The sequence below is a fragment of the Phyllostomus discolor genome, chromosome 5 (assembly GCF_004126475.2).
Source record: "Phyllostomus discolor isolate MPI-MPIP mPhyDis1 chromosome 5, mPhyDis1.pri.v3, whole genome shotgun sequence".
NCBI lineage: Eukaryota > Metazoa > Chordata > Mammalia > Chiroptera > Phyllostomidae > Phyllostomus > Phyllostomus discolor.
The window spans coordinates 72050096-72075346 of NC_040907.2; the positions used below are offsets into that span (position 1 = coordinate 72050096).

General features: G+C 49.2%; 1 protein-coding gene across 2 annotated transcripts in view; it reads right to left on the reverse strand.

The window, feature by feature from the left end:
• Positions 1-24284, reverse strand: part of BCAR3 (BCAR3 adaptor protein, NSP family member) — a 103691-nt gene extending 79407 nt beyond the window's left edge. Inside the window, exons 1-2 of one of the 2 annotated variants that reach the window (XM_028512956.2) lie at positions 24089-24284; positions 15320-15647 (exon numbers count right to left, since the gene is read on the reverse strand). The gene's annotated coding sequence lies outside the window, so the exon portion shown is untranslated. Of the gene's footprint in view, positions 1-5819; positions 7401-15319; positions 15648-24088 lie in introns of those variants that run through there. The other variant, XM_028512958.2, reaches the window with a different exon arrangement.
• Between the last annotated feature and the right edge of the window lie 967 nt (positions 24285-25251).

The window sequence follows — 25251 nt, forward strand, 5'->3', positions numbered from 1 at the left end:
TAGTTCATGCCCAGTACCTCCCATGGTTCTCACATGCATCCCACAGACAGCATCAAGCATCTGCAGCATGCCATGCGCTAGGCCAGACCATGGAAACACAGGAATCCACGACAAAGGTCCGGCTCTCAGACAGATTGCAGGCAAGTGGGGCAGACAGAGCAAAACATCCAAACAACTCAAACTGGAGAGGGTGTCAGCGAGAAAGACACCACAGAGACGCTTTTCCGCAACCTGGGTAAGTTTTGAGGGCTGAGTAAGGACCTGTCGAGGGGAGAAGCTGTGGGGTAGGTGGTGATGAGAAACACCCAGGCAGGGAGAGAAGCATGTGCAAACACGTGGGGGCGTGAGGTAATACGGTGCATTCCGGGGAGCCACGTGTGTGCAGGAGTTAAGCCCACCTGAGTTCAGGCCATCATCAGCTCTCACCGGAGCCCTAAAACACCGCCCCCCCCCGCCCCAGCTCCAGTCCAGCTCCACAGCCTTCGCACAGCGGCCAGAGTGGTCTTCAGTCAGATTACGCCCTCCTCAAGACGCTCGAACTGCTCCCATCCACTTAGAAGAAAACCCTGACGTCCTTCCTCAGCGTGGCCTTCAAGCCCAGGCTGGTGTGAGCCCTGCCAGCTCTCCAACCTCACCGTGACGGCAGAATTCTGAGGCTTCCACCCCCCACCACCAAGACCCCCACCCCCTGGTGAGTCAATCGAACCCTAACCTAAAAACTGCTACGAGGGGATTTCTCGGATGTAGTTCGAGTCCCAAATCAGCTGACATGAAAATACGTCAGTCCTCTGAGTGGACCTGACTTGAAGAGTGAGATCCGACAGAAGGAATCCTGTTGCTGGTGTGACGTTATGAGAGGACCTGTGACAAGGCCCACGGAACTTCGAGCAGCCCCGGCAGACGGCCAGGACACAGAGACCGCAGTCCAGCAACCGTGAGGGACTGAAGTATGCCACCAAGCCGAGGGAGCGTGGAGGCAGGCTCTGCCCCAGAGCCTCAGAAATACAAGGGGGCACAATCACAGACACGGACGAGCACAGAAAGAGACACTATGGACATCTTTATGCCAATAAGTTTGAAAGCTTAGGAAAAGTTAACAAATTTCCAGAAAAAGAAATGAAAACTAACACTAAAAAAGAAACAGCAATTCTGAATAGTCCTATAACTGTTAAATGGAATCAGCAGTTCAGTATCTACCCACAGGCCTAGATGGTTTACTATCTAGCAAGTTTGGCCAAACTTTGGAATTATTTGTTACTTGAAAATTATATAAACTCTTTCAGAGACTTGAAAAAGAGGATATTATAACATTGATATAAAAGTCAGACAAGGTCAATAAGAGAAAGGAAAAGTGTAAGCTAATCTTACACATGAATAGATATGAAAAATCCTAAGCAAAATATTGACAAACCAAACCCAAGAATGTATAAAAATATATCATAACCAAATTTGGGCTGGCTCAAGAACACAGGATCAGCTTAACATGAGAACATCTATTGATTTGATTTACCATATTAACAGATTAAAGGGGAACAATCATTTGAGCAGAAGTACAGGAAGAAAAGTCATTTTAAAAAAAATCACCTTTTCATGATCTTTGCAGGGAAAAAGTTAATTCATCAAAAATAGAATTTAAAAAACAACTCCGTAACCTGACAAAGGGCATCTTTGTCAAAACCCAAAAGCCTCAGCAAGCATCATTCTTAATGGTCAAGTATCAGAATCATCACTAAAACCAATCAATCAATCAGAAACAAGACCAGGGTGTCCACTCTTACTGCTCCTGGAGGTCCCACAGCCAGTAAGTTAAATGAGCACAATAAATAAAAGGTGTAGAAACTGGGAAAAGGAGAACAAAACTGTCACGATTCACAAATAACTGTTGACACAGAGCCCTCGAAGAATCTACAGAGACCGGAGAAGCAAGCAGAGGCCCTTCCTTAGGTACGAAGCAGCGTGCAAACATCTTGGGTTTGAAACTTGCTGATCGCAAGCTCTGGCTAGCGTAGCTCAGTGGATTGAGCTCGGGCTGTGAACCAAAGTGCCGCAGGTTCAATTCCCAGCCAGGGTACATGCCTGGGTTGAAGGCCACGGCCCCCAGCAACCGCACATTGATGTTTCTCTCTCTCTTTCTCTCCCTCCCTTCCCTCTCTAAAAATAAATGAATAAAATCTTTAAAAATAATAAAATAAATGAACAAAATCTTTAAAAAACAACTTGCTGATCACAAGGGCTAGAAGGCTTATGTGCCTGGGGATGGAGTCCTTGCTTTGTGGGTGCTACTGTCCCAGGGAAGGAATTCCTCAAACACTCGCCTGGAGTGCGAGGTGAACAGACAAGGTGCCCCGAGCAGCAGGCCGCCTGTTCACCCGGCGTCACGGGGCCCGCAGTCGGTCGGCAAGGAACAAGTGTGGCAGCCTCGGGGTCTGCCGGCTGGCCGTTCTCAACCAACCCACGCACCAGGGTGCGGCACGCAATCGGGAAAGGGGCACCCAACAACCCGGAGAAAGTTTGCCCCCACCTGCAACCTTGTGGCTGCCGCCCTTTTACAGGTGAACGTGGCCTTCACCCTTCCTCCCTTCCTTCTCCAGCGCAGAGCTCCAATGACACCTCAGAACCTCAGCCGAGGAGACATGAGGATGGAGGCACAGGGAAGGAAGAGACAGCAACAGGCTTCAAATCGACTAAGAGTTTGTGTCCACTGGACAACATTCCTCACTAGATTAATACATGGGACAGCCTAGCATTCTCCTTTTATATTTTATTAGGTGATGTCCTTGGTTCTAAGACCTTGCTCCTCTCACCAGCCTTGTCCCTTTCCCTTCACTCCAACACACCCAGACCGTCTGGAGTTCCCTGAGCCGAGAAGCCTGGAGTCCCCCTCATCTCCTCAGTCGTTACCACCTCCCCTGACCACTCCTTTGCCTGCCCCGCCTCCACAACTCACAGAACTAGTGACATCTCCTCAGCACTTCTTTCTATGCATTGTAAAACTTTATGATTACAAATAATTACGATTCAGTATGATAGGTGTACTCCTATCTAGCTCCCTCACTGGACAGTGAGCTCCCTGAGAACAGGGACCATATTTTATTTTATTCATTTTTGTATCCCCAGGTTATAGTTGATCAGTCAATGCTGGTTTGGATGAGTGAATGAATGAATGAATATGTGTGTGTGTGTGTGTGTGTGTGTGTGTCCTCTGCACTGTGCAGAAGACCTAGACCCCAACCCTGCCCTTCCACCACATTCCACGGGTTCACCAAGGGAAGAATAACATTGTAGGAAGAGAGGCAACGAGAGAGCAATGTTGTTCTTAGACCACTGGGACTTCTCTTAAGGAGAGAACTTAGCCACAGGCCTGCGACTGAAAGGTGCTGGCCGTAGACAGAACTCCCTCAGCAATGGCACGTCACAGTTGCCAGGACAGCGTGGCTCCCGGCACCGCGGACTGAGAGGCTGGCTGCTTCTGCTGGACACGGATCGCTGTGGACGTGTTGGAAATGCCAGGGAGGAGGTTAATCAGGGAGACGACCAGGGGGATCGAGAGAGTTAACCACAGGGCCATTTGCAGCTGTTTCTGGGAAGGTGAGAAGCGACAGATGCTTAGACAGGGCTGGCCTGCGAATGGAGAGACAGTGTCTCCTGGGAAAGTATCAGCTAGTGTGCGGTTGATGGACAGGTTCATTACAGATCCTGGGAATCACAGTAAAGACCCAATAAGAGGTATTTCTTGCTCTAGATGGGGGTATTTTATGTGTATAGCCTCTAACATACCCCCATCTATTAAAAAAGGGATGTAGCTTTAAAGAGAGAGGGCTAAGACCCTCCTAGATATACATTTAAGAAAACATATTTTGTTTCATCACTTTAGTAAATGAATGAGAAGAGATTCACTCTCTTAGACCCCACCATGTATTTATGGAGCATTTCCCTTAAAGCAGGCTTCACTAGCCACTGACAGGATTAAGGCTGGTGTTCATTTTATATTCTTCCACCAGTGTTAACACAGGGCACGAGAAGTTCCTTGCACTAATACGAAGAACCTTAGGGATAGTTCTTAATGCTAAACCAATGGCTCTGTCTAGGAGCAGAGGAGTGGTCTAGACAGAAGCTCACTGTTCTACTGCAGGGGATGCGTCTTCCACTTCTGGTGTCTAGAGCTAAAAACAGTTCACCGGATGTGATCTGGGCAGCCAACTCTGACCACTTCCCTCGGTCTCATTATTAAACTGCAATTAATGCTCCTAACATCACATTAGCTTTTTTGATGACCATAGCACACCGCTGACTCATTCTGAGGCTGCAGCGATCCAAACGCTGGCATGTTTTTCACATGTGGTTATTAAGCCAAACCCCATACTTTTCCTTTGCTTTTGGGTTCTATTTGTCTTTCCCTACAGCCTGTCCAGTTAGACTTGGTCTGTTGTTTCAAAATGCCAAGATCATTTCTGGATCTCCTATCTGTCATTTTGACCTATTAGTTATTCCTCCAAGATCCATGCCATCCACCAATGTGATCTGTATGTCAGTCCTACTGTCTGCATGGTTGTTTTAATTGGCTGGGATGGGGCTGAGGACACAGCGTGCTTCATGCCACCCTCGAGCAGGAATCCCTCTTGCCCCAAGGAGGTCACTAAGGACTGACACTTGCAGACACACCTTCTCTACCCCCCTCTAACTTACCATCAAAGTAACCCCAAGGAGCAAAGTTAATCAGGTATGACTTGCTATTACTTTCTAAGGCTGCTGTTTCCTTTACCAACTATTAAAAAAAAATAATTGTTCTAAGAAACCTTTTTTCCTGAATTTGGTGTCAATCTTATCGTTGTAGAGATTAATTGCATATTCCATGTTCCTTTTCTGAAAATTGAAACACCTTCCCTGAAGCTCTTGGTTATGCCAACATTTCTCCAACGTGACAGCGCTGGTGTGATGGTCCCAGCCTCAAGCTCTCGGTCTTCATGGGCCTTCGCCTTGTGTGGAGGCAGTAGAGCCTCCTGCCACACCCTTATTCTCTTCCTTCAACGCCACCCTTTTCAACCTCAGAAGTCACTGGCCTGACAAAAAGCAAGCTGAACAGAGGCTTAGCACTTCGGTTTCTCTCTTCCTCTCACATCCCCGCTCTCTTTGGTCTTATTGTTCCAAACAGAACTTCTGAAAGCCCTTTCTGTTACCCTAGGGTTGTTTCACAATCCGCCGCTCACTCTGCACTGTTTCTTCTACAACCAGTGCCAGCCCTGACGCGGACCCACTCACCCTCTGGCAAGGCCCTTGGGCGCATGGCCTGACCTTCCCTGTGTCTGCGTCTGAGGCCAGGACAGTGGAGAGGAAGTGGTGGCACAGGGAAGGCAGGCCCTGAGAGGAGGGTTATCTAGACACTACAACCTGCACTCACCTGGTCAAGGAGAAAAAGTCACATGACACCTGAAAGATGTTAAGGTCGGAGGTCAAGAACAGCAGAATTCTCATTGAACTTAAGTGGAATGATACAAAGGCTACACTGTGTGTGGGAAGGTAGGTCAGTAGCAAAGGGGGAGAGAGCAGATGCTGCTGAGGTTGGACAGTTCAAAACAGGCATCCCTCTCTCCTACGGCCGCGAATCCCTCAGGCAGACCAAGCCCGGGCCCACCTTCGAGTCACCAGCACTCAACACAAAGTCTGGCACACAGCAAGCTTCATCGTACTCGGGAAGGAGCTCGTCAGTGTGGCCCTGACTCATCACCACACCTCGGGGGGTCCTGCACCCAAGTCAGTCCAGGCGGGACACAGCCCTTCAGACACACACTGAGATACAATACACCTGGACGATCACCTACCTCTTCCTCCTTCAGACTGTGGTGAACATGTTGTTTTCTGCTGTCTTGAACTCTGTTTCCCCTTCAGAGACTTAGGCCATGAGATCTTCTCTATCACATCCCTCGCCTTGGGGGATTTTCCTTCCTACAGCTCAGAGGAGACTGTCGGTCGACCAGGGCACATTGCCCTCCCTAGCTGCCGGAGATTCTGGTTATTTCTAAAACTCCTGCCGCTTTCCCTTCAGCAGCGGATTCCTGCTCCTATGAGTCAGTTTCTATCTCATTTGAAAACACAGCAGTGCCTGATTAATGTGTTCATGACATATATTAAAAGAATGGCAATTAAACCGCCTCCTCAGGCAGGTTCCCTAATCATGTTAAAACAGTGCCATTTAAATAGCCTCCATATGACACTATGGTGAGTCTACACAGAACCCAAGACTACTGATACGAAGTGGCACTGGCTGGTGAAAACTCGACGTGGTCACGGGTGGACCTGTGCTCAGCAGAATGTTAGTGGCAGCTTTACGCTTAAAGCCGCTGCTGAAATCTTCACTTGGCAGCAGCTCACCAAGCTGAATAGAGTAAGGACGAGAAAAACCGTGTCAAGGCCACTGTGTCTCTTGGCAGGCTCAGAGGGTCTGGCATCAGTGAATCATCAGGCTTCAGGCTGTCTAAGCCCCAACACAGCACTTTTGATAAAAGCAGATGCTTTGTTTGGCTGGTATCTGTTTGCCCTCCCTCCGGTCCCATCCACTCCGCCCCCAACCATCCTCCATCCCCTTCCGAAGAAGTGTGTTTATAAAGGCTTCTTCTCCACTAATTCAAAGGCAGAATAAAAGTGCTACAGTTTTGAAGCAACTTGCTCAAGGCCCCTAAAAGAGAAGGTTTCACCCAGCCAAACAGACAGAGAAACATACACCCCAGATCCGCCCTCCAGGGCAGCCACCGATCCCCAAGGTAGCTGCTCACCAAACCCTTGGAAAAGCAGCCGTCACCCCACAGGCAAAAGCCTGAATGCCAACCGCAGCGCAGCTGTCCATGTACCTCGTCTGTCCACGTGTCGTTAGGAATGTGGGGGACCGGTGAGGGAAGGGACCACAGGAGCGTAATCACCATGCCGCGACAGGCGCACGGGCGGGCAGCCCTGGGGGCGTGTCTGGTTTAATTAAATCAAAACACTGTATACAAAGAATCATGTGTATGAAAAACTATACTTTGCTTTATTACATGCTTAAAAGATTAGATCTTCTCCTATTGAATTTTTCTCTCATCTTAAAAAAATCCCCAAAACTTTCCTTTGAACACCAGCCTTTTTGCAGCTCCTGCCTCATCTCTGCTCCCCACCAAACCAAAGGCTTAGCCTTCTGCTGTCTCCCCAGGAAGGGAGCCCAGGATTCCTCGGGGCTGGGCCCTGCGGCCCCTTCCCTTTAGGCTTTACATAGATCTCTCCCTCGATGACAGCATCCATTTCATTTCCATGCAGACTCCTAACTTTGCAACTTCTAACTCAGACCTCTCTCCAGAGCTTCAGGCTCCAGCTACCGGCTGGTGGCTGACACCTCCACTCAGACCTGTACTCGGCACAAGCTCGGTACACTCAAAACAGAAGTCTTGATTCTCTGCCATCTACTATCACCCCTCCCCCAAGAAAAAACAACCAGCCAACCAAAGGAAGCCCTGCTCCTTTCCCAATCTTTCCCAGCCCCTAAACAGCCCCGAACACCCAGCTGCCTGAGCCAGGCTCCACTGTCCGTCCTCCTCGCCCCGCCACATCCAGCTCTCAGGAGGTCGGCAGGCTCCACCTGCAAAACAGATCTCGAACCCACCCCCTTACACCTCCTCCGTCACCATCTGGAGCAACTACCACCTGCTCCCTACATTTTTGGGACCACCTTCTGCCCTCCCTCCAGCCTCTCTTCCCCCATCAATCACTTCTCCATTCCTGAAAACTAAGTCAGATCAGGCCCTTCCCTTACTTACAGCCCTTTAAATGTCTCCCTTTGCCCCAGGCAGAAAACCTAAACTCCGTGCGGAGGTCTTGACCAGGGCTGTCCAATGGCAGTACAATGTAATTTAAAATTTTCTAGCAGTCCATTGAAAAGAAATAGGTGAAATTAACTTAAATATTTTACTTAACCTACTAATTCAAAAATATTATCATTTCAATACATAGTAACAAAAATATTAATGAAGTATTTTATAGTCTCTTTTTATATTAAATCTTCAACTGTTCCCTCCCACAGAACGGCCTTCCCTCCACCCAACCCACAGGCCTATCTGATGTGACCTTCCTCGTGCCCCTCGTTTTGTTACGTATTTGTTGTGCGTTTGTCTGCGCGCCCCTACTCTGGGCCCTGCCTAAGGACAGGGCCCCCATCTACTGCATCCCCCACGGGCACCTGGTACCCAGCACAATGCCTGACACAAAGCCAGCTCCACACACACTCACTGGAGAACAAACAGGGAAGACGCTGACATGAAGAACGAGGAGGAGCGGGCGAGGGCCGGGCCGGCCCACTGAACACGGGCTCTGTTTCGTGCCGCAGCACAACCGCGTGCCGCTCTTCCAGTGCGGCTCGAGGGCGGCGCACCTGTAATCACGCCTGGTGGTCCAGACTCACTGCTGCAGGGCGGCTTGGGGCAGACCAGGGGGAGCGTTCCTGCCAGGCTCCCTCAACAGGTGGGAAACTTTCTTCCACAGGAGCCGCAGGCCTTGCACGAGCTCTCAGGTCACACACACACACACACACACACACACACAGACGCGAGGATTAGGAGCCTCCCAGCTAGGTGCCTTCACAAGGGATTGTATTAGACCTCCTAGCTGCCCTTTGAGGACGTGGAGATTCAGAAAGGTAGCTGCACCTTTCTTATTCGAGGTCACAAAGCTACCAGCTCTGGTTGCTGGGATCGACGTCAACGTCCCTAGCAGCCTTCTCCGACGGCCACGGCCACGTCAGTGTCCCAGCAAAGGCACCGGCGGCCTTCTCGTCGGGCGCCACACAGTGGAGGTGGAGGTGGAGGTATGTGATCGCGTGGGAGCTGAGAGCAGTGACCGGCCCCCCCAGACCCCCTGGGAGCTCCTGTGAATGTCAGAGGCTGGCATTCAGGGGGCCTTCCTGTTTGGTGATCAGTGAACCATATTTAGTGACGGCACTCCTCGGGGAGATATTTTCACCCACATTTTATAGTTTAGAACTTGGCCCAGTTCACACACCTAACAAGTGGAAGAACAGGGGCCTGCACTGAGACGTCAGGGCTACATGCCTGGCGTGTTCTCCTCCTCTCCACAGCAGGAGTCACCTCGCCTTGGCTCGGTGTTCACAGGTGACTCTGCACCCACAGGCAGCCAGGCTGCACAGAGACTGGGTCAGTTAGCAAAGGCTGCTCAGGCTTCTCTAATTCGTAAATAACGGCACAATCCTTAAAACTGGAAGTCTCTGGGGCCTCTAAGAAAAAAGAGCTTGACATTCTGCATCCAAACCAACAGCTAGTCTCTTAGGGACGGACTGGGTGGTGACAGCATTACAGAGCTGTGAACAGCAGGGTGGCCTGAGGGCTTAGCAGCCCTGTGGCTTCAGTCCTCCAGCCTGCATCCTGGCCAGGCTGGGAGGGAACCCAAATCCGCACACAGTAAGAGCGCAAATAACTTGCAACTACACAGCACCTTCTGCTTACGATACATTTTAACATACACTGAGGGGTGCAAAAAACTCTCATAGTTTCTGACTCTCAGAAGACTGAAAACCCGGACCTTTCTTCCCACACAGCTTGTAGGATGCCTGAAAAAACGTGATTTAAAGCAGGTCTGTCCAAGGTGGGTGTGTGGGGTGAGGGGTGCCAGGGAAAATGCTGAGCAGCTCTGCTCAACAAAGACGACAGTGTGTAATTCCCTGATCCTTTTCTGGTTGTGGTTTGCAACTGTTTTTTTCAAAAATCCTTTAGTTTTTCCCAGAACAGCTGAGAATGCACAGATCCTAGCCTCTAGGTCTGAATCACCCGTCAGGAGAGGATGTAGGACTCCTGTCAGGCAGCTGGTGGACACACACATGTCCTACCACCAATATTTGAAGCTTCCCATGTCCTGGGCTCCCTCGGCCCCAGGGCAAGCAAGATGCCCAGCAGGGCTGAGCTCACCTCTAACCCAGCCGCTCTCAGTGTCCACGCACCAGGGGCCAGGACGTGCAGCGTTCTCTGGAATTTGCTAACCCACCCACGGCAGCTGCATGTGCACACTGGGGGCATTTCAAAATGTTAGTAAACCTCTATTTGAAATTTTAAAATGAAAAATCCAACACATGGACTATTACTTTGTAGAGACAGACTTGACTGTTAAGCCATTGCCTTTTTGCTAACTCAATCAATGACCCTCTATTAAATAGAATCTATGAATCTATCACATATTTTTTATCAACTCCAAACCCAACTTTCCCTCTGTGCACAAAAAACTCCCAAGCTGCAGAGAGCAGCCATGCCCACGCATAAATAAAATGCAGATGTTTGCATGTGGATCTTCACATTCAGATTCTTGTGATTAACTTGGAGCTGAAGGACTGACTGGTTTGCATGCCTGGGGTCACTGCTTGGTTCAGGAGAAAGTAGTGTTTATAGACCTTGGGGGTTCTGAAGAGGGACAAATGAAACTGTCTTTCTTTCACACAGCGGCAGTGACGCAGCCCAGAGTGAGGTCTTCAGGTCCGTGTCTAGAGCAGAGTCCGCATGGGCCCCGTGCCGTACACGTTTACTTCAGCTCTGAAGAGCTGACGCGGAGACACGGTAGGTTACTCACTGCCTGGGAAAGTGTACCAGACTTTAGCTTGGGATAATTCTGCAGACTTCCTGGCCCCTGTCAGTTAAAACACTTGTGACCAGTCAGTCAGCTCCACTCATGCGAACTAATGAAACATCACATTGTCCCGCCACATGCTCCCACAGCACAAGGGGCAGGAGGAATGAGGCACTCGGCAGCTGTTCCCAGGAATGCGCGCCCCCTCGTACCCACAGGCCGGGGAAGGACCCCGACCGTCTCCAAGCGCTGATCCTTCAGCCATCCCAGCAACACAGATACCCCACAACAGGAACCAGCCCCCAAGGGAGGAAGATAAGTGAATCAAAGGGACACAGCCGAACAACGCTAACGGCGAGAGGAAATCCTGTCTGCAGACCTGTCAGGGAAGCCTCGCTCTGCCTGCGGAACAAAGGCTCCTTCTGTGACATCGAGCAGCAGGTTCAAGTGCACCCTGGCTTCTCGAGTTGGCCACCTTTCAAAACCACAAGTACATCCAAGGGCAGCCAAGACAACAACAAAGCCAAGAGATACAGTCTCCGAGCGAGGAGACCAACTCCCCCTCCCAGGCCTGCCTTCTGCCAGGCTCTTGGCGACTAAGGCTCCTTTCTCCCCCAGGGGGATGCTGGAGGCACTGGGTTCAGATTTTGTGGACTGAGGCTTTGCATGCAAGAAGGTAGCTCAGAGGGCGCCCACAGCTGGTGCCAGCATTCTTGAGAGGCTGTGGGGGGCAGTGTCTGGGGAAGGCCCCACAGCACTTTCTGGGTTCTGACCCTGGCTCAGTCACCCAGGAGGGGATGACCTTCGGTGCCTCAGTGTCCCTGAACTATGTTCTCAGCTGGGAACGATGAAGATGATGATGACAGTGATACTCGAGGTAAAAGCTGCTGTGTATGTCACACAGGGTTATGATGTGCAAACAAGATAATTTAGGAATACAGCCTTTAAAATATTCTAGAAGTGTGAAATGTAAGAGACAATAATTCACACAGATATGTCGTGTTCACATGACAGCTTAATAATGCAAAGTTTTAGGTCAAAGGGGAGATGTCCCCTGCTGTGCTCGGGGCCTCAAGGAGTGGACATGCAATTCATATTCAATATAGTAACAGTGACTTTTCAATGGTTAATATGGTAAACAAGCCTGTTGGGAAAATAGAAACTTGCGACTTATCAGAGATTTTCTCAAGACAAGGCGGCACCGTCTGCAGGGCTTCCCTGGGCACGCAGGCAGGCAGGACGTGCGGGAAGACTGGGTCTGGGCCCTTTAGGATGGCCCAGCCATTGTCGTGCCAACACCACATGTGACAACAAAGAAGGTCTGCACACCTGACATCCAAGCAAGTCGTAAAATTAACACCCACATTCACTGTGAAATGAAACAATAAGCCTGGCTGGTGTGGCTCGGTTGGTTGGAGCTGAGTCCCATAAACAGAGAGGTTGTGGGTTCGACTCCTGGTCAGAGCACAGGCCTAGGCTGCAGGTTTGGTCCCTGGTTGGAGCAAGTAGAGGAGGCAACTGATCGATGTTTCTCTCCCTGTCTCCTTCTCCCTTCCCCTCTCTCCAAAATCAGCAAACATGTTCTCGGGTGAGGATTAAATAAAAAGAAGCAGCAAGGCCAGAAAAGGTTTACCTGGAACAAGCCCCCTAAAATAGCAATAATTTTAGTAAGGGTTGACCTAACTAGTCTTATGTCCCTGAAGACAAGGATGCAGAACTCGCACTTTGAAAGACATGGCTCTCAGCTTCCAGTGGTGAGTGGGTTGGAGTGGCGGGTGGTTGGCGTCTCAGCCCCTTTTAGGCTGTAAGCGCTGAGCGAGGAACAGAGCTGCAGCCTCTCCCGCACTGTGGATCCCTAGTGGCACCGTAGGCACACTCTCCTCCCTGGGACCGTGGGTGCTCACTCATTCTGCTTGTCTCCAGTTTTTCACACACACAAACTTTGTTTATATCAACGGTTGTTCCTAAAAGGAACTGAGGCAGCTCATAATCTTATTAGGACTACTTAAAAGGATTTAAAACAATAAGGAACTTTAAACTCCTCAAAATTGTTTTAAATCTTCTGAAGTGTTCCCAGTATGTTAGGTAGTTAAAAATAATTCAACTGATGAACGGGGAACCAGACTTTGCGACGCTTTGACACACAACCACATGCCTTTCCAGCGGGATTTTAAAGGATGTGCATTCGTTACTTCCTGTATTTGCCCTTAACAAGAAGATATTTTAAATCAAGGAAAAAAGATGTGACTTTGGGTGAATGTAGCTCTGAGTCAGAGACAGACCTAAAGCAGCAGTCCTTGCTAAGTCTTCCGCCCCCGGACTTCAAGCTCAGTGCTTGCGCTGACACCTTGATAAGATCTTTTTACAGAGACCTGACCTCTCTGTCCAAGTCAGTTTTCAAATCCAAAAGCTTTGAACTCCTGGAAGGTTGACAGCTTGGACCTTGGATGTTTATCAAGAACTTCCTCAAGATGGGGTGGACGACTCCACCACTACTCTGGCCCCCCAGTGAGAGCTGGCACCTAGCTAGGACCTTAGAACTCCCAGAAATGAGTTTGCAAATTGTGTGTGGTTTGTAGCAGATATCTAGCTCGATACAAAGTTTAAGTTACAAAATAAAAAGTGATCACAGGAAGCCTGGTAACATCATGTAGCCTGGCATTTGTGCTTATTTTGGGGTGACCAGAAGTATTTTCCTGCCTCATAGCTTCATCAGAGAGAACAGTGAGGGCTCCCCTCCGGCATCTCACCTGTTAAGTACCAGTGATGCAGCATGAACAACGCTATGCACCAGTGTGTGCCTCCACATTTACCCATTTCATCAGCAGGCTCTCTGAGCTGGAAGGCCCCCCACTAGGTTTTTTTCAGAGCATGTCCAGGGCTATGGTTCTCCTGGGAGACCTTCTGGTCTGATGTCAGAAACCTTTCAGAGCTCTCTAATGCTCTCGACAGAGAGTACCTGGGCCTTTCCCTAATTTCTTCTTGTACGACTGCAATACTAAAACTCATTCTAAACTCTTGCCTGCCTAGCTCTCTCCCAACATCTATATGATTCTCTCTCCACCTGCTACACTCCAGCCACAAGCCACGTGAGTTTCATTTAGGGCTTTTCAAAGCTGCTCCCACCCCCAGATCTCCGCATGGGCTCTCCCTGTGCCTGGGACAGCCTTCCGCTGGTTCTTCCACGGCTATCTTCTCTCCTTGTGCAGGTCTTAGCTTACATGTCATCTCCTCCCAGACCTGGCCCTATGAACAAGACACAGCCCCAGTAAATGTCCAGCATATCACTCTACTTCCTCCGTCACACTCACTGTGATCTGCAATTGTCTTGTTCATTTCACTGTGTTTACTATCTGGGTCCTGCACTGGAATATCAGCTCTGGGAGGACTCTGTTTCAGATGTTCCATAGCTATCCTGTTAGTTCACATATTTCTCCACCCCATAAAAGGGCACGAGCAGATTACTGAAATGTTTTGAGTGCCAGAATGTCTTCAATGTTGCAATAGCCCTTCAGTTAGATGCCCAGAGGAGCTGGGCAGAACGTTCCAGACAACGTACTAATGCTTATAAAATCAGCGTACTCTAATTAATCTAGATGCTCAGTATATAGATACTGAACAAATACATGGGCCAGGATCAGAGTGGCCTTCTTTGCCCTAGGACTAGACAAAAAGAGACACCAGGAGATGAAGCAGGAAAACCCACGCCAGCCTTTGCCCGACCACATCACAGGTTGCTGTTCTCCCCAACAGGAAAAGGAGTGCAGAGCTCCTAAACCAGCTCCAACAAGCAGCAACAGTCACAGCCAGGCCCATGACAAACCGGAGAAGAGGCCTTTCTTCACAAACCATAAAGCTTATTTACCCAGGTCCCTGGTGGATAGGAGGGGGAATAAATTCTGCTACATTCTAGAGCTGACCTGATGCTCGGTCCACACAAAATTTTATTTCATAATGTTACAACTAAATACAAGGAGATATGGGTTCTAATTTATAGACATCCTGGCATCTCTTTAGAATTGGATGTAGTTCAGAATCTGATGTTATAATAAAAAAACAAGACTTGTGCTTATTTTGGAGGGACTTTGTGATATAGAAATTTGGTTTGAAAATATTCTAAAATATTATATAATATTTTTAAAAAATGGTTCATGTTTTAGGTGTCATAGTTTTTGTATTATGGTCGTGTGTTTTTATTTTAAAAATAACTTTTGCTTATTGTGTTGTTTTTCTTTAAGACTTTATTTACTTATTTTGAGAGAGAGAGGAAGGGAGGGAGAAAGAGAAGGAGAGAAACATCAATATGTGGTTGCCTCTCATTCGTCCCCTACTGGGACCTGGCCCACAGCCCAGGCATGTGCCCTGACTGGAAATCAAACCAGCGACCCTTTGGTTCGCAGGCTGACACTCAATCCACTGAGCCACACCAGTCAGGGCACAGTTATATATATTTTTTAAAAAGTCCTTATCTTTGAAAGACACATACCAAAATATTTACAGATAAAATGAGTTCTGAGATTTACTTCAAAATAATACCAGAGGAAGGAAAGTGGGTGGGAAAACCGACGGAGCAGAACTGGCATGAGCTGGAAACTGGTGGAGACGGGTCCGTGAACGTTAATTAAACTGTCTGCTCTACTGTGCTCATGTTTGACATTTCCCCTAATAAAACAACCTTTTTATGAAGCTGTTTAAAACAAGTCATCTTCCCTCATGAAATCAAAGAAGTTACCTGAAGGTGAAGGTTTTCACCTTTCAGTCTTGCAGTGGGTGCTCCTGGATGACGTCCTGGGTCAGAGGCGAGCTCTGCCGTGGGGGTTTGGCATGGGGAAGGGTACCCATGTGACTGAAGCTGTCACAGGACCGAATGGGTGGAGGGCCTTTCTTCTTCCGCGGAAGGGTGCCGTGTATAGACACGTCTTGATAGGCATCTGTGCGATGTTTGGCGAGAGGTGACTTGCTGCTCAGAAGGTCCATGGACGAGGCCAGGGGCGACGGGTGATTCACTGACGTGTTTCTGGGAAGGCTCGCGAATTTCCCCGCAGCCATGATTGGCAACTCTAAAGGGGCATGAAAAGAGTGAAGGCATCAATCTAAGGAAATCCCAGGAACTGACTTCCCACTTACAGCAGGAAATGGAAATATACCACATTACAAAAGAAAATGTTCACGGTGTTAAAAGACAAACGTTGAATGGCATCACTAGTGAAATTTAACACAAGCAGGAAGTTTACATGGCCCCTTTTTTTGATATTACAGAGGAATTCCCCTGGGCTGGCAGCAGATCTGCCCATGGAAAAGGGCAAACACACTTCAGAGGCACATGAGCTGTTTTATTATTTCAGGTGTCTGAAGCTGATGGAAAAGGATGACTAACAAAAAGATTATTGAGGAAGGACTCAAGGTTTCAGTACCAAGTGCATTAGAGAAAATGCTATAAGCATGTTAGATCATTAGCTCACGTTTTTCTACCACCCTGTACACGATAAGAACAGGCAGAGATCACTGAAATTCCTTAGCAGCTGGAACTCCTCCAGTGCCAGCCAGCCCCTCTGCTGTGTGCTACTCAGAGCAACAGGGCAAGTTTTCTGTCAGTGACCTGGTGCTTATAAATAAATCAGTGTGCTCTAATTAATGCAGACAGGTTGAGGTCAGGGGTCAGGAGGTGGGCCACTCCCCCATACATCAGCGGGCTCATCTGCAGAGGGAAGCCCCTCAGGTGGAGCCTCCAAGGTGTACGGTTCCCCAGAGGGGCAGGAGCCTGCCTGCCACCCGCAGGGTTGGGCACTGTGCACCAGGGTCTGCACAGTCAGGGAAGAGTGGGAGGGGAGGAGAAAAAGAAAAGCAAAAAAGGGGGCAGGGTAAAAAAAGGAAAATGATACCTTAGGTTATATGCAAAAGCAGCCCCAACAACTGTGTCCAGCTTTGACCACTAGTAACAATGCCCACCTGAGAGAGTCAGCACTCCCAACACTCCCAAGGGAACTATGGTTTTGACCTAAGCCCAATATATGACCTTTTTAAGGCTAAGATTTGAGGGAAAAAGTCGGGGCTAGTCCCTGGAGACAGAAGGGTCCAGTGTGCATCCCACTCGTCATGGTATCAGACTGGTCTGGACAACACAGCAGCCTCGCTGAGCCCGATGCATTGGCCTTCTCCAAGGCTGGCGAGCGGAATAGCCCTTCGCTCTGCAGGCTGCTCTCCAGCCCCGCAGCCCCATTGTCCACACAGACCGCTCCCTCCACTGCAAAGAAGACAGTTTGGTGTGAAAATCATCACATAACAGAACAACTACACAGTCAGCTCCCAAAGGAGCTGGAGATTTGGGACATGGCTTGAAGGTAGCCAAGAAGAACACAGCCCTCCAGAAGCTCATAGCGCAAGAGGAAGAACCAGGATGAAGACAGCAGAGTGTGCAAAGAAAACAATCCACAAGAAAGACACTCATGATCCACTGCTTCCACATGCGACAGAGAAAAACACGCAGTGCGGGGCTGGGTGGAAGGAGACCCCTCACTCAACATATACAGCCCTACCCTGTCCTCAGTGCTCTGCCAAACCTGGAAGTGCTGGGACTGGTCTGCTCCACGTCTAGCCAGGGGCCACACCGAGGGCCTGGCTCGCAGCGTGCACACAATAGGATGGCGCCGGCCCTTCCCGTGTGGGCTCCTCCCGGCTCTGACCAGTGCCTGGCACACTGTCAGCACTTGCTCAACATTAATCATCATCATTAAAAAAAGAAACCAAACTCCCTAGCTCTCCCTTCCTGACCACCAGTGACGTGAGCTGACCAGGATTCCCTCCCCCTACATGTGCGCACACACACACACACACACACACACAGCTGTGAACTCTCACCTGTCTATACTAATCAGCACCTTCTTCCTCCACAGACAGGTCTGGATCGTTTCAAAGAACCCTGCGAGGAGGCCCAGGGCATCCCATGGAAGCTCTTAGTGTGCAAAGGGCCACATAGTGATCGACTCTGTTTCCAGGCTGGATGATGGGCAAAAGTTACCCTGGCTCCAGTGCTTCCCGCAGCCGGCTTCCTCTCCGCCGCGCCACGATCTACCTAGATTTCAAGATTAAGCCGAAGTGTTCTAGAGTGCCCCACGTCTCGGTTTACTCTTGGCTATAGAGGGATCTTACCACCTGCCCTTTTTACTCTCAATTCAACCAACATTTAAGTACCTACTCCTTTTAAGACACTCAGAGGAACAGAGTCCTAAACCCTAATCCCTGACTATACATTTCTGAGAATGATATAGGGGCCATCAACAGGGGCCCTTAACATGCTGGAGGGAAGAACAATTAACTTTTTTTTACTAAACTTATTGGGGTGACATTGCTTAATAAAATCATATAGGTTTCAAGTGTACATTTCTACGACACATCAGGTGTCTATTACATTGTGTGTTCACCGCCCGAAGTCAATCTTCTGTTGTCACTGTATGTTTGACCCTTTACCCTGTGCTATCCCCCCCACCCCCAGTGGCCGCCATGCTGTGTCTATGAGTTTTTGTTTCTTTGTGTTGTTTGTTCATTTGTTGCTTTATTTTATATGCCACATGAGTGAAATCATATAAAAAACAATTAATTTTGATGAAAGGATTCAAGGAGGATCTCAGAGAAGGCCTCGCTGGAGACGAAGGATTTTGAATGGTGTAAAACTGAAAGGAAAAGCCCTCCTAGAGGATGCTGTAGGAGCAGATGCACAAAGGCAGGAAGCGCCCCACAGGCTCAGGAAACGGCGAGTCCTGTGGCGTGCTGGCGTGCAGAGGTCGAGAACCGTCTTCTGGAGTAAGCTTAGGACCAGATTATGAAGTCGTGAAGGCTATGTCAAGGTGTCTGAACTTGGCTGTAAGTGCTGGGGAAGGCAGGGAGAGACAGATTCCAGTCTGTGCCCAGCCAGGAAACTCAAATTTCAGAGGGGAGAGGAGGGAGACAGAGAAGTCAGTCTGGCTGACCACAGCAAGCCGGCAAGAAACAATGAAGAACTTGACCTGGGGCAGCGGCCAGGGGACGGGAAAGGAGGGACAGGGCGAGGAGCTGGGAGCTCAAGGCCTCTGGCTTGGAGGACAGAGGCCACAGCCATGGGCTGATAGTGCAGTGCTGTAACACACCAAGCAGTGTATGAAGGGGACCCCTGAGGGAAGGTGGGTAACAAGCACACCACTGGAGTTGCTCCGTGTGAGGTACCAGTAGGACGGTTTGGTCTAGGAGGTTAGACACCGGCATGTGCAATTAGGAGCCAGGATAGGATGAAGATTTTAAGAGTCATCAACATAAAGGGAATATTTAAACCCGAGAGTAGATCCCTTAGCTTGTTATTATCAGATGTGATAACAGATGTGAAAGTGCCTCTTAAACTGTCAGGAACTGTACAATATCCATGAATTACATCCCTACTCTCTCTCACCATGGCTGCTTCAAGTCTGTAAGGACCAGAGTAAGGAATGCGTCCTGAAAATTTAAAGTGGTGGTTCTTAACCTGGCTGCACATTAAGAAGCCTCCAGAAAGCTTTTAAAATCCCAACACCCAGCCCTGGCTGGGTAACTCAGTTGGTTAGCCAAGGTTGTGGGTTCCATCCTAGGCCAGGACACATACAGGAATCAACCAATGAGGACATGAATAAGTAGAACAACAGACCAATGTCTGTCCCTGTCTCAATCTCAGTGGGAGGGACCCAGGCATCAGTGTTTTAAACATTCCGTGGTATTGTCCAAAGTAGAGGCAGGGCTGACAACCACTGGATAAGTGCGTCTCTTTGGTATGGAGCAACTTACACTCAGATGTGCATACTTGGGTAATAGAACAGAATGACAATAAGGAGGCATCATTCATCAACAGAAGCATTTATTGCTTCTACTATTCAACACCCATTTAAAGAGGGCCGCCTACGTGGCAAGCACCGTGCTGGGTGTGGGGACAGTGCCGAACAACTATCATCATGATGTCACTACTCTATGGAGGAAACGGACAGTAAGTAATGACCGTTGCTGGGGACTCTCAGTGCTATGGGGGCCCGTGAAGTGGGGCCCAGGGTCTAGTGGCCCTGGAAAGGCTTCCCTGAGGAAGGGATGCTGACATGAAGGATGTGAAGCAGAGTTTAACAAGTGGAGGGAGAAGATCACCCAAGTGGAAGTATCTAGAGACTTCTCAGATACAGACAAATTAAATATATGCAGGCTAGGCTCTCTGTACAATTTTCTGCTCCTAAATTGGAACTCTTCCCCATTAAAATGCAGCCTGTCCTGTGTCTAGTCACTTGGAAAGACTGCCTCAGCCCTGGGCCCTGTGTCAAGCTTGAATCAGTCCAGTGGTGGGGGAGGTGGGCCCAGCCCAGACACATAACTTCAAAAGTAAAACAAACTAAAAGTAGGGCAGGGGATGGAGGGGAAACTACAGGGGGAAGGAGCTCATTTGCAACCTTTCTGGGTTGTTCTTTTTCCTACTCGAGCTTTAGATTTACAGCACTTTTAATTTTTCCAGACACCAGAAGCCAGGGGGAAATCCAAGGGATGGAAGTGCATGGGTGTAGCTTGAATCTAGGTTCAAGGTAAGGACTTTTCATTTTGACAGAGAAGCTAGTTACGACAGCTACGACATCTGATCACTAGGCAGAATCTCAGCATGTTATATGCAGATGGGATCTCAGAGAATCAAGCCCTTTGCTTTTTCCAGATAAGGAAATAAATGTTTATTCATTCAGTATATGTTCTCTGAAGGTTTACTGTGCACGAGGGCTGAGGATACAATAAACCAGACAAGGTCCGGCTCTTACAGGGCCTGCACTGTAATGGGGGAGTCCAACCACTGGAGACACAAACACAAACTAGGCCCTACCCCAGTCACAAGGGCACTAAAGAACACAAAACAAGATGGAATGATGGAATATACAGCTGGGGGTGGATGGTTAAGGTGGTCTTGTCAGGCCTCTCTGAAGAGGAAATGATGACATAAGTCCTGGGGAAAAAAAAGAGAGAGACAGAAAGAGAGAAGGAAACAATCAGAAGATCAGAATGGAGTTCTAGGCAGTGGACTCTGCAAACTGAAGTCCTTGAGGTGCGAACACGTGGTTGGAAGAGCACTGAGACTAAATCCCAGTCTGCCATCTCTGGCTCCATTTTTTCTCCACTTGAAGATGTTTCTGTCATGATGTTTGTAGTCACCATGCACTTCTTGTGTACTATTTGATTTTTAAAATCAAACATGGTCTGACTCAGAACCTAGGCCTGCTTTGGAGTCAGACCCTTAGAGGTTCAAATCCCCACTCTGCCATTGACCGACCAGCAGTATGGCCTGGGACAAGTCACTCAACCACTCTGACGGTTTCTCATTTGTAAAAATGGATGAACAATATCTGCGTCATGGGCTTGTTGGGAAAAGCAAGTGTGATTGTGTATGGAACGCCCCTGGCATGCAGCAAGCTCTCAATAAATAGCAGGTCTCCTCCAGCAGGGCAGGGGCCACATCTGTCTGGCTTGTCACTGCGTCCCTATCACAATGCGAGTTCACAAATGAAGCCCTGGTGCTGGGAAAGAAGGGCCATGAGGAGGAGGAGGGGAACGTTTTAACCTAAAGCAATAGATGTAAACACACCAACCAAGTAGGATGTGGACACACACACAGGCACACAAGTGAGCACGTGTGCAGTCCTTAAAGGAGAGCCAGTGAGACTCCGCCGCCGCACGTCGCCTCTCTCCACTGCGCGGGTAAACAGACAGCATCCTGACTCAGTCCGGTGCCAGGTCTTGAAACATTTACATCATGCACCGTGTAACAATGTTTCATTTGATGAGGGACCACATACACGACAGTGTTCCCACAAGATTATAACGGACCTAAAAATCCCTACTGCATAGCAACGTTGTAGCCATCATAACACAATGTTCCTCACGTGTCCTGTGTGGCGCTGGTGCAGACAAACCCACTGTGCTGCCCATCATGTACAGCACAGCACATGCCACTGTGTGCTATCATTTTAACATGTGTTTCTACTTATAGAAAAACCAATCTGCTGTAAAACTGTGGGCCATGTTAACACCAGCAACAGACCATATATCTTGTGTTTGATTTAATCTCATGTTGCTTTATAAATTTAGTGTAGCCTAAGTGCACAGTGTTTACAAAGTCTATGGCAGTGTAATGTCCGAGGCCTTCACATCCACTCGCCACTCACTCACTGCCTCACCCAGAGGCGATTTCCAGCCCTGCAAGCTCCATTCACGGTAAGTGCTCTACACAGGTGTAGCATTTTTCATCTTTATACTGTACTTTTACTGTACCTTTCCTGTGTTTAGATACATAAACACTTACCATTGTGTTACAATTGCCTACAGAATTCAGCACAGGAACAGATTTATTGCCTAAGAGCACTAGGCTACACCGTATAGCCAGTGTGGTAGTAGTCTATACCACGTGGTTTGTGTAAGTGCATTATATGATGTTCCCATGATGGTGAGATCACGTAACAACGCTTTTCCCAGAATGCGTCCCTATCGCTAAGTGGTGCATGACTGTACAAAGGTCAGAGACTCCATATCTTAATATGAAAATGAGATCCATGTGAACGTTGAAAGAGCTGAAATCTCAGCAGGGACAAGAGCAAGCCTGACAAGCTCCCAACCCATGTGCCGCCTTCCAGACTCTGGCTGTGCTCGGACTGCTTGCGAATAGTTTACCAAGACGCGTCAAAAAAGCTGTTGACCACATGGCGTCAAGGCAGAGATAAGCAGCCCACTGACGTGGATTTTCCTATTACTTCTGATATGAGATATTTCAACTCATACTCATAGATGGTCATCTGAAGTACGCTTTAAGAGCTTTCTATACTTTAAACTCTGGAAATGTAACTGCCTTGGCTGCTCTATTATGACCTTGGCAGAGAACTTGCAGTTCGGATATGCACTTTTATATCTTCTCCGCAGAGTCAGAGAGGGAGAAGAGATGGAACAACTGCACATGTAAAATTGGTTTATCTACTTAAAATGAAATTTTGCTTGGGTTTAAAAATTAAGAGTATTCCTTTATTTTTGAAGTAAACTCAGTAAAGTCTGGCCAAATGACTGAAGTATGAATAATTCTTCCATGGATTTTATTTCAAGCACCCAGAGCACAGGATTTACATGATAAGGTTCTTAAGATTAGCATCCATTGGGCAGGCAGTCCTTTATGAATAAGGGAAGACTGAAATCTGGGTTAGTCGTCCTGGAAATGCCAGCCTTAGCAGCAGTTCAGAGAAGGCTGGAGGGGAGGGGAGGGAGCCCTGTCATGGCAAGCTGTCTACATTATATTCCATACGCCCCCTTGCACACCCACGGACAACCGCTAGGTCCGGGCTTCCCCATTATCTACTGGGTAGCCCCTCCCCACTCCGGACCCTGCTCTGCTGAGCCCCGCCCCCCGCACCGAGGCCTCCCCTCCTTCCCCGATCTGGCCCCAGACCTTGGCAACACGCAGGGAGATTATCCACTCTCAAACTGACCTTCCCTCCGCAATGTATTCTCTTTGGAGAGATCTGCATAGCCTTGGGAGATAAGAGTCAAGGTTTAAAGGAATGTCTTGAATGCCTGGCTCATTTTCTGTTTCAGCTAATGGCTCTTCTACGTAAAAGCAGTAACGAAATTAGGCAACAGGTCTCTCCCCTTTGCACCCTGCTTCAAGTGAACTAACACCAAAAACAGAGTGTTCCACCTCTCAAAACCTGAGCCACGACCCGCCACCATCCCCACGGAACACGAGGCCTCTCCAAGAAGCACCCGAGCTCACTGGATCTCTCCGGACAGTGCCTACACCTGATGAAGCCTGTGAGGGGGTTGGCAGCCTCGGCCGGTAGAGAGAGAAAGATGGTCTGAGATAGGAGTCTCCTTCCGTTCCGCCCCCCCCCCCCCGCCCCCCACGCAGACAGAGCGACACAACCGACTATTCATTCTTTCCCAACAAGGGAGAGAGGGAGGGAGATGTTGTCCACAGTTACACGGCAGGCTCCTTCGCTTTCTTTGCAAACTTTCCAAGAGATTAGTGGAGAAACTCGCCTCACTGAAGCCTGGGACTCCCAGCGGAGCCCCCCGGCCTCCGCGTCCGCTGGCTCCCACCGGCCTCAGCACAGAGAGAGACGCACCGGAGGGACGGCTGGCCGAGCAGTGTGGAAGGGCAGGGGTTCAGGAGAGGCCAGCCCCCGGGAAGATGCCAGGAGCAAAGGGCAGAGATGCTCTCCACAAGTCGGCGGGCGCCTCCCTCCGCCGCGCGTTTGGGGAATCCCAGCGGTTCAGAGCCCCCCCCCCCCCCCCCCCCCCAAGTCCCATCGCACTTCAGCCACCCCAGACCCCAAACGCCCGCTCAGCTGGGAGGCAGCGGACGAAGTGGGGAGCGCCGGCTCTATTTTCCCAGTAGCCTAAACTTTCTCCAACCGACTTTCCAGCCCGTCCTTCTAGGGAGGGAGAAGCTGCGACTCCCCGGGAGGAGCAGCACCCCTGCGGGACGCCAGCTCAGACTCACCTCCCGGCACGGTGCTCCGCGTCTGGGCAGGGGTTCAGAGGCTCCGCACGGCTTCGCGGCTGCCCCTGAGCGCGGACGGCTCATGGTCTTCGGGGCGCGCCCACCGAGACGCCCGAGCGCAGCTCCCCGCCCGCCGTGCGCTCGGCACTCGGGCTGCAGCTCCAGCTCCGGCCCTGGCAGCTGCCCGCGCGGCTCTGAGCGGGCGGTGCGCGCGGGCCCTCAACTGGCGATTTGAGGCTGGGCGGCCCCACCCCCAGCAAGCAAACCCGCTTGGCCCCTCTCCTGGCCGAATCTCCTGCGACGTAAAGCGCGCTGACCTCTGCTTGCCCGCCTCCGCCCGGATTTTAGAGCGCAGCTCTGCTGCTGTATCTGCGCAAGAAGACAGTCCTCAAATATAGATAGACCACTTCCTCACTGTATTCCTCTTGAGGGACAACCCACCTAATTCATCCCTCCCCCTTCCCCACGTTATTTAATTACCCAGCAGATCTGCTTTGTTCCACTGCAGACACCTGGCTGGCTTTTAGTTTAAAGGCCTTTGATGGGATAAAAATCCAGGTAACCATAAATAACCAAGCCATGAGAAGAGGCAAATCCATCACACCCGCCTGGGTATATTGTAAGCAAAGTGGGAGGTAAAAGTGGCCCCTTTGGTACTAGATGGCTTGGTGGGGTGGAAAATTAGAGCCAACTGCAGGACTTACACATCAGACATCAACACCTATTCTAAAGCTATAGAAATAGTAATTGGCGACAAGAACGAGGGTATACGAACTGGCCAATAGAATAGAGAGTTCAGAAATAGAGCTACATTACATGGTCCTGGATTTGGGGTCAAAGATGCTGATGAGTTGGGAAAGGATGATCTGTCTTTTCAGTAAATGATGCTAGATCAGTTGGACACGCATTTGGAAGGAAAAAAAGAAGAACCCTGACCCCCTACCTCACACCATACCAAAAAAATCAATTCCCGAGATGGATTTCAAATCTACACGTTAAAGATAAAACAATAAAACTATCCAAAGTAAATATCAAAAAATATCTTCACAGCCTTGAGGTAGGCAAAGACTTTTTTAAAAATTATTTTAATTGTTGTTGCAGTACAGCAAAGACTTTTAAAACATATATAGTACTACCTATAAAGGAAAAAACTGAACATTGAA